Raw genomic sequence first — 5,896 nt, 5'->3', positions numbered from 1 at the left:
TATATATATATATATATATACACACACACACACACACACACACACACACACACACACACACACACTATTGGGTTCATATATTCAATTTGTCACCCATACTGGAGTCTTTGCACTAGTAGAGGTTGCAGGAACAGGTAGAGGAAGAATTTTGTGAGCAGATACTGTGAAATAAAATGAAGACCTTATAGTAAATAGTTCATTGTTATTTAAGAATGTCTATTCTAGTCTTTGTATCTTTTCTTTGCAGAGTATAGTTTATTTTTAGTTGTACAGCTATAATTAGAACCCAGTATTTTAAGCTTCCAAAATTGTGTTAAAGAATGCTATTTATTTACTAAGTCATTAGGCCTAACACAATAACAAGGTGCTCAAGTCTGTAAAAAACTTGCTTGAACAGAAAACAATGTGTTTGCTGAGTCTTTTATTTTATTTTAATTTTTTTTTTGAGAGAGAGAGAGAGAGAGAGAGAGAGAGAGAGAGGCAGGGAGAGAGAGAAAGAGAGATTTGGTCCACTTATTCATGCATTCATTGGTTGATTTTTTTTATAATTATAGGTAATATTTATTGAATATTTATTATTTTTCACCACTTTACCAAACTTTTTTATATGTTATCTTAGTTAATTTTCACAACAGTCTTTCTCTCTTTCTATCTCTCTCTGTCTAGCTCTCTCTCTCTGTCTCTGTCTCTGTCTCTTTTGTTAATCCTTATCTGAGGATATTTTCCCCATTGATTTTTTTTTTTAGAGAGAGTGGAAGGGAAAGAGGCCTGAGGGGGAGAAGGGGAAAAGAGAGAAAGAGATAGAGAGGGAGAGAGAGAAGGATAGAGAGAGAAAGAGAGAGAGAGAGAGAGAGAGACATCCATGTGAGAGAGACTCATTGGTTGGTTGCCTCCCACATGTGCCCCAATAGGATCGGGGATCGAACTTAACTACCCAGCCAGGGCTTGCTGAGTCTTTTAAATGCACTAACAGACTCCACATTAAAAAAATTTCCCATGAAAATTAGAGACTGTCATGAAGTGTATTGAAAGTAACCTATATTGCTCTGGCCCATGTTGCTCAGTTGATTGGGCATTGTTCTATGCACTGAAAGGTTGCCAGTTCGATTCCTGGTCCGGGCACATGCCTGGGTTTCAGGCTTGAACCCTGGTAGGGGGCATGCAGGAGGCAGCCAATCGATGTTTTGCTCTCACATTGATGTTTCTCCTCCTCTCCCTTCCTCTCTCCCTAAAAATCAATTAACAAATATTTTTAAAAAGCAACCTATATTGATTTAAAAGAAAAAAAAGGGTACCACTATTATTCTTTATTCTGAAGTGTAAAGTTAGGGAGAGATTGAGAAAAAAGAGCTGTTGGCTTAAAAAAAATAATTGTCATTTTGAGGGCAGACCCAGCTTTCATGGATAAAAGAAAAAGTTGAATTGTATGAACAAAATGAAATATCTAATGAAAATATCTAATTCTCTAAAGCACCACAGTGACCACTACACAACTTAATCTCTCTCCTCCAGTGAATACACAGTATGAGAGGCCAGGTTTCTGGTTTTCTGAGGCAGCAATTTAATCACTAGCAATTTAAATTCATTCATATCACAGCCGAACTCATTGCAACCTCCCTCCCAAGGCCTTAGAATCAAGTTGTGTTGTTATGATCAGGCAATGTTAAGGATATTAAAAAACATTTTTTCTTACTGTATTTTTAAAATTTATCATTTTTTTAATCTTTATTGTTGAAAGTATTACATAGGTCCTCCTTTTCCCCTCATTAACCGCTTCCAGCCCACTCCCCACTCCCAGGCCCTCACCACCCATTGTCTGTGTCCAAGGGTTATGCATATATGCATACAAGTTCATTGGTTGATCTCTTCCCATCCACCCACCCCATGAATACTAAAATGCATTTTTATCTATTTCTTTTCCACCACAACTTTTTTTCAAGTCTCTAATGCAAACAATTACTTTTAAATATGCCTTAAGAGAACAATCAGACTATTTTCTTTATGGCAGCAGATTCCTTCATCTCTAATATTCTGTTATTCTTCATTCTTATACCTGTCCTTCCTTTTTCTCAGTATTCCTGGAAGCACTCTGAAAAATGATCAAATACCTAATAAACAATTTGAAAGATTTTTGCATTGATTCTATTATCTCTAAGAAAAATGGAAAAGCAAATTACCCTTCTATGTGTCAAACTCAGTTGTGGAATTTCCACACATGCTTCTTATGAATGCTGTAATCCTAAGAGGGTGCTGCGATTGCACCCACTTTGCGGGGAGAAAATTGAGGCCCAGAGAGATTTAGCAGTTGTCCCACAGATGTAGCTGGGCAAGAGTGGTATCTGGACCTAGTTGTGTGTAACTTCAAAGCTCATGCTCTTTGTAAACAAAGTAAAATATTATCCCTGGAATTTTGACTAATGTTAACTATAATTATAACCTTATATAAACATGCCTTTATTTAATGACTAATATTTTCAAAGCACTATCACATATATCATCCCGTATCAGGGCAGCTGGTAGAAGGGAGGGCTTGTGGGGGTTGTTGTGAGGATTAGGAATAATGTATGTAAAATATAATACCAAGTGTAAAACAAGTACTCAATAACTATTATTATTATTATTATTATTATTATTATTGATTTTCCCAGCAGACTTAGAAGGTAGATAGTACAGTTGTTATCATTCCCTTTGAACAGACTTTTTCTATAAAGACTGAGCCCTTTCACACTCCACAAACAAGAATTACTTTCAAATTTTTATTTACTTACAGGAATTTCAAAATCCCATATTCAACTTCAGTTTGTTTGCCATGCAGGCGGGCAGGGCATGGGAGGGAAGTTGGCGTGAGACAGGTTGACAGTCTTTCCCGGCAGAGTCAGAATTAGAAATTTTGCCTTCAGTCTCCACTGCACCTAAGCGATACCTAAGGATGTTCTTTCTCAGAAGCTGCATTACCTTCTCACAAGGGGTAATGGAGAGTCTTCCTTTCCATTACTGACTTCCACCGGGAGGGGAGCGCCCCCTGCAGAGGCGTGGACCACGCTTGTTTATCAGTGAGAGTGGTTAGCCTGACCAGAGTGATGGTTCCAGTTCTGGTTTGACTTCTGTGGCCACATTCCTGCTTTCCGTATAGTAGCAGCGAAGTACAAGAAAAGAGCTCAGTATCAGTGACTCACAGCGAGACAGGAAATCTCAAGCAGGCCCACCCTTCCTTCCTGCCCTCGGTACCAGCTGAGCTACAGAACCACAGGCCACAACCAACCTCGAGTCTCGGGGAGCTGGAGCCCACAGAGATACGGCCTCTAAGTCAGCTCTCTAAACGGATTAGAAAAGCATGCTTGTCCATCCTAGAGAATAGCTTTTCTGTTGAGCTGTCTCTTGCACCTTCACCCAGTATCTCCCTGGTCTATTCTGGTCTTTGTATTGTTTTTAAACATGAAAACAATGGGCTTGACACAATTCAACTGAGTGGCCCTCATTTGCACCATGTTTTACAAGCATGCAGGAAATGACAATAATCATCATTATCAATTAACTAGAGGCCCGGTGCATGAAATTTGTGCACGGGGGAGGGGGGGGCGGGTGGGCGCCTCAGCCAAGCCTGCGCCCTTTCACAGTCCGCAGGCCCTCAGGGGATGTCCAACTACATTTTTAAAATATCACCCTGTACTTAATTTTCTTACTAACTCCTCCTTTTAAACTCCCTTCACTCTCACATACTGTTTCTTCTTTTTATTTAAGTATTTTCTTGGCCTCACCCCATTTTAGCATCCTTCTCTTTCCTGCTTTCTTTCCCTCCCTACCTCCCTTTGAACCCGCGGCCCCTCTCCCTCCCTCCCCCCTTCTCTCCCTTCATTCCCGTGTCTGTCTTCTTCTTACTCCTCCCACCCTCCCCCCCATTCGCCTTTCCCTTGTGAGCCTGAACCCTGCCTCCCTCCCTCCTTCCTTGTTATTACCCTCCGGCCCCCTGCCATATTCACTGGTTTCTCTTTTAAACCTTCCCCTTTCCTCTCTGAGACCTGCTTCCAGCCCCGCCTGAGCGCACTTTCATATTAAAGCTTCTGTTGGGGGGGGGGGTGTTAATCCCCAGCACAGGGCCCAGCCCTGGCCAGGCCTTCACCATCCCCCCTTCCCCGTCCTCCCTGCCGCCATCCTCCCCCCATTCCCTGCCTGAGACACCTCAACTTCTAGTCAACAAAGTACACTTAACATGCCACCAACCTAACCCTGGCCAGTGTCCTTGGGGTTCAGCCATCGGGGACGAAAGTGGTGCCCTCCTTAGTGTCTGACTCCACCCCAGCTAAGCTGTGCCTCCCCTCCCAGCACGGGGCTCCTGGCCCAGTGAGGGTGGCCAAGGCCCACATGGCCCGGGAGCTGCTGCTGCGAAGCAGGAGCGCCTCCACCCAGAAGGCCTCGGACCATCCACCGTCCATCCCTCCGTCCCAACAGCCCGCGCCGGGGGCCACCACCCTCCTCCTGCATCTGGGTGGGGCTCCCCGCTCTGCACCGCCCTCTCCCCCCCCCCCAGTCGCCACCCCCTCCCGAATGCAGCCCTGCATTTTCTTCCTTTTTCCATTCCTGCGTCTTTTTCTTGTTCCCTTTCTGTATTTCTGTTTCTCCTCTCAGCCTGTCTGCATGCAGGCCTGCCTTCCTCTACCTCTCCTTCCTTATCCCCTCCTATCGTATCCTATCCTACCTACCCCGGGCTTCGCAGCTGCCTGAACAGGCGGTGGGACGCAGCCTGCCTACTGGTCGTTATGACAGCATCTCGGACAATTTGCATATTCCTCTATTATTAGTATAGATGCCTCCATGATAGCAACATGGCAGAATGTGTCTCTCTGGCAAAAATGTGAACACATTTACAGTAGATTTTGGAACCTGGTGTGAAATTCCTTCAATAAAGTTACAGCAGTTTCTCTTCATGAGAGAAGCAAATGATTATAATGGTGATAAAGGCTAGCAATTATGCCAAACACGAAGCACTTTGTACATTTTAAATCATTTCAGTCTTACAACTACCCTGTGAGATAAGCATTATTATTGTTCCAGATGAGGAGTAAATGAAAGCCTCTTCAGTGTCTCCAAATATTGTTTTTAAACCTTAAAAACAAAGCTCAAACAACAACAAATATATCTGTAATAAAACTGCCCCTTGCAATGACTTGTGAATGAATGAATGAATGACACAAAACAATGATCTACATGTTTCCCAGGTTTGGTCAAGCTCAGTAATATATTTCTAATTCATCCAATAAATGGTAAAAAAAAAAAAAATGATCCTTCCAAAAAGTCAAAACTCTGAAATAAGTTATTATAACACAACAAGCTGGTCAGTATCTTCTGGAAGCCACTTCCCTGTCTTTGTGGCCAGAAAGTGGCCGAATTTTTCGTTCCTGTGTGTCAGTGAAGGAACTAGGGCTCAGGTTGAAAAAAAACATTTCTGGGAGGGGTGGGAGGGGGTAAAGATATGCAAAACCTTTCCGTTTTCATCTCCTTTTATTTTCCAGATATCTCTAAGCTCAACTCACACCCTGTGTTCTAACCACTGCCAAAATACTTCTAATGCACTTGTCCATTGTTTTGTGTCTTTAAATAAGGTGCTGTTTTCTCTTTCGGAAAAACCACCCACCCCATTTCACCCAGCAAGTACCTGCAATTCCTCCAGCATTCAAGCATTCTGAATTCTGTCTGTTCATACACTCTAAGGGCCCCTGGGGGCGGGGCGGGGGGGAAGTGGGGAATGAGGAGTGGGAGAGACAAGGTCACTGGTCTGATGGAGCTTTCATTGTAGTGCAAAGAAAGACACACCATTAAGAAAGAAAAAGAAAGAGTGAATGGAGGAGAGAGGGAAGAAGGGAAAGAAGTAAGTGAACAAGAGAAGGAAGGAAGGAAG

At 42.9% G+C, this 5,896-nt stretch overlaps 2 long non-coding RNA genes across 2 annotated transcripts in view; one reads left to right on the top strand and one right to left on the bottom strand.

Moving 5' to 3' along the window:
• The window catches only part of LOC106727502, a 19,849-nt gene extending 16,708 nt beyond the window's left edge, over positions 1 to 3,141 (bottom strand). Inside the window, exon 1 of the long non-coding RNA XR_001363721.1 lies at positions 2,956 to 3,141. This is a non-coding gene — a long non-coding RNA (uncharacterized LOC106727502). The remainder of the gene's footprint in view (positions 1 to 2,955) is intronic.
• A 517-nt stretch (positions 3,142 to 3,658) lies between these two features.
• Positions 3,659 to 5,896, top strand: part of LOC106727503 — a 15,451-nt gene continuing 13,213 nt past the window's right edge. Inside the window, exons 1-2 of the long non-coding RNA XR_001363722.1 lie at positions 3,659 to 3,740; positions 4,306 to 4,307. This is a non-coding gene — a long non-coding RNA (uncharacterized LOC106727503). The remainder of the gene's footprint in view (positions 3,741 to 4,305; positions 4,308 to 5,896) is intronic.

This window comes from Myotis brandtii, unplaced genomic scaffold (genome assembly GCF_000412655.1).
Source record: "Myotis brandtii unplaced genomic scaffold, ASM41265v1 scaffold436, whole genome shotgun sequence".
Classification (NCBI taxonomy): Eukaryota; Metazoa; Chordata; class Mammalia; order Chiroptera; family Vespertilionidae; genus Myotis; species Myotis brandtii.
This window is presented reverse-complemented; position numbering and strand designations above follow the sequence as displayed.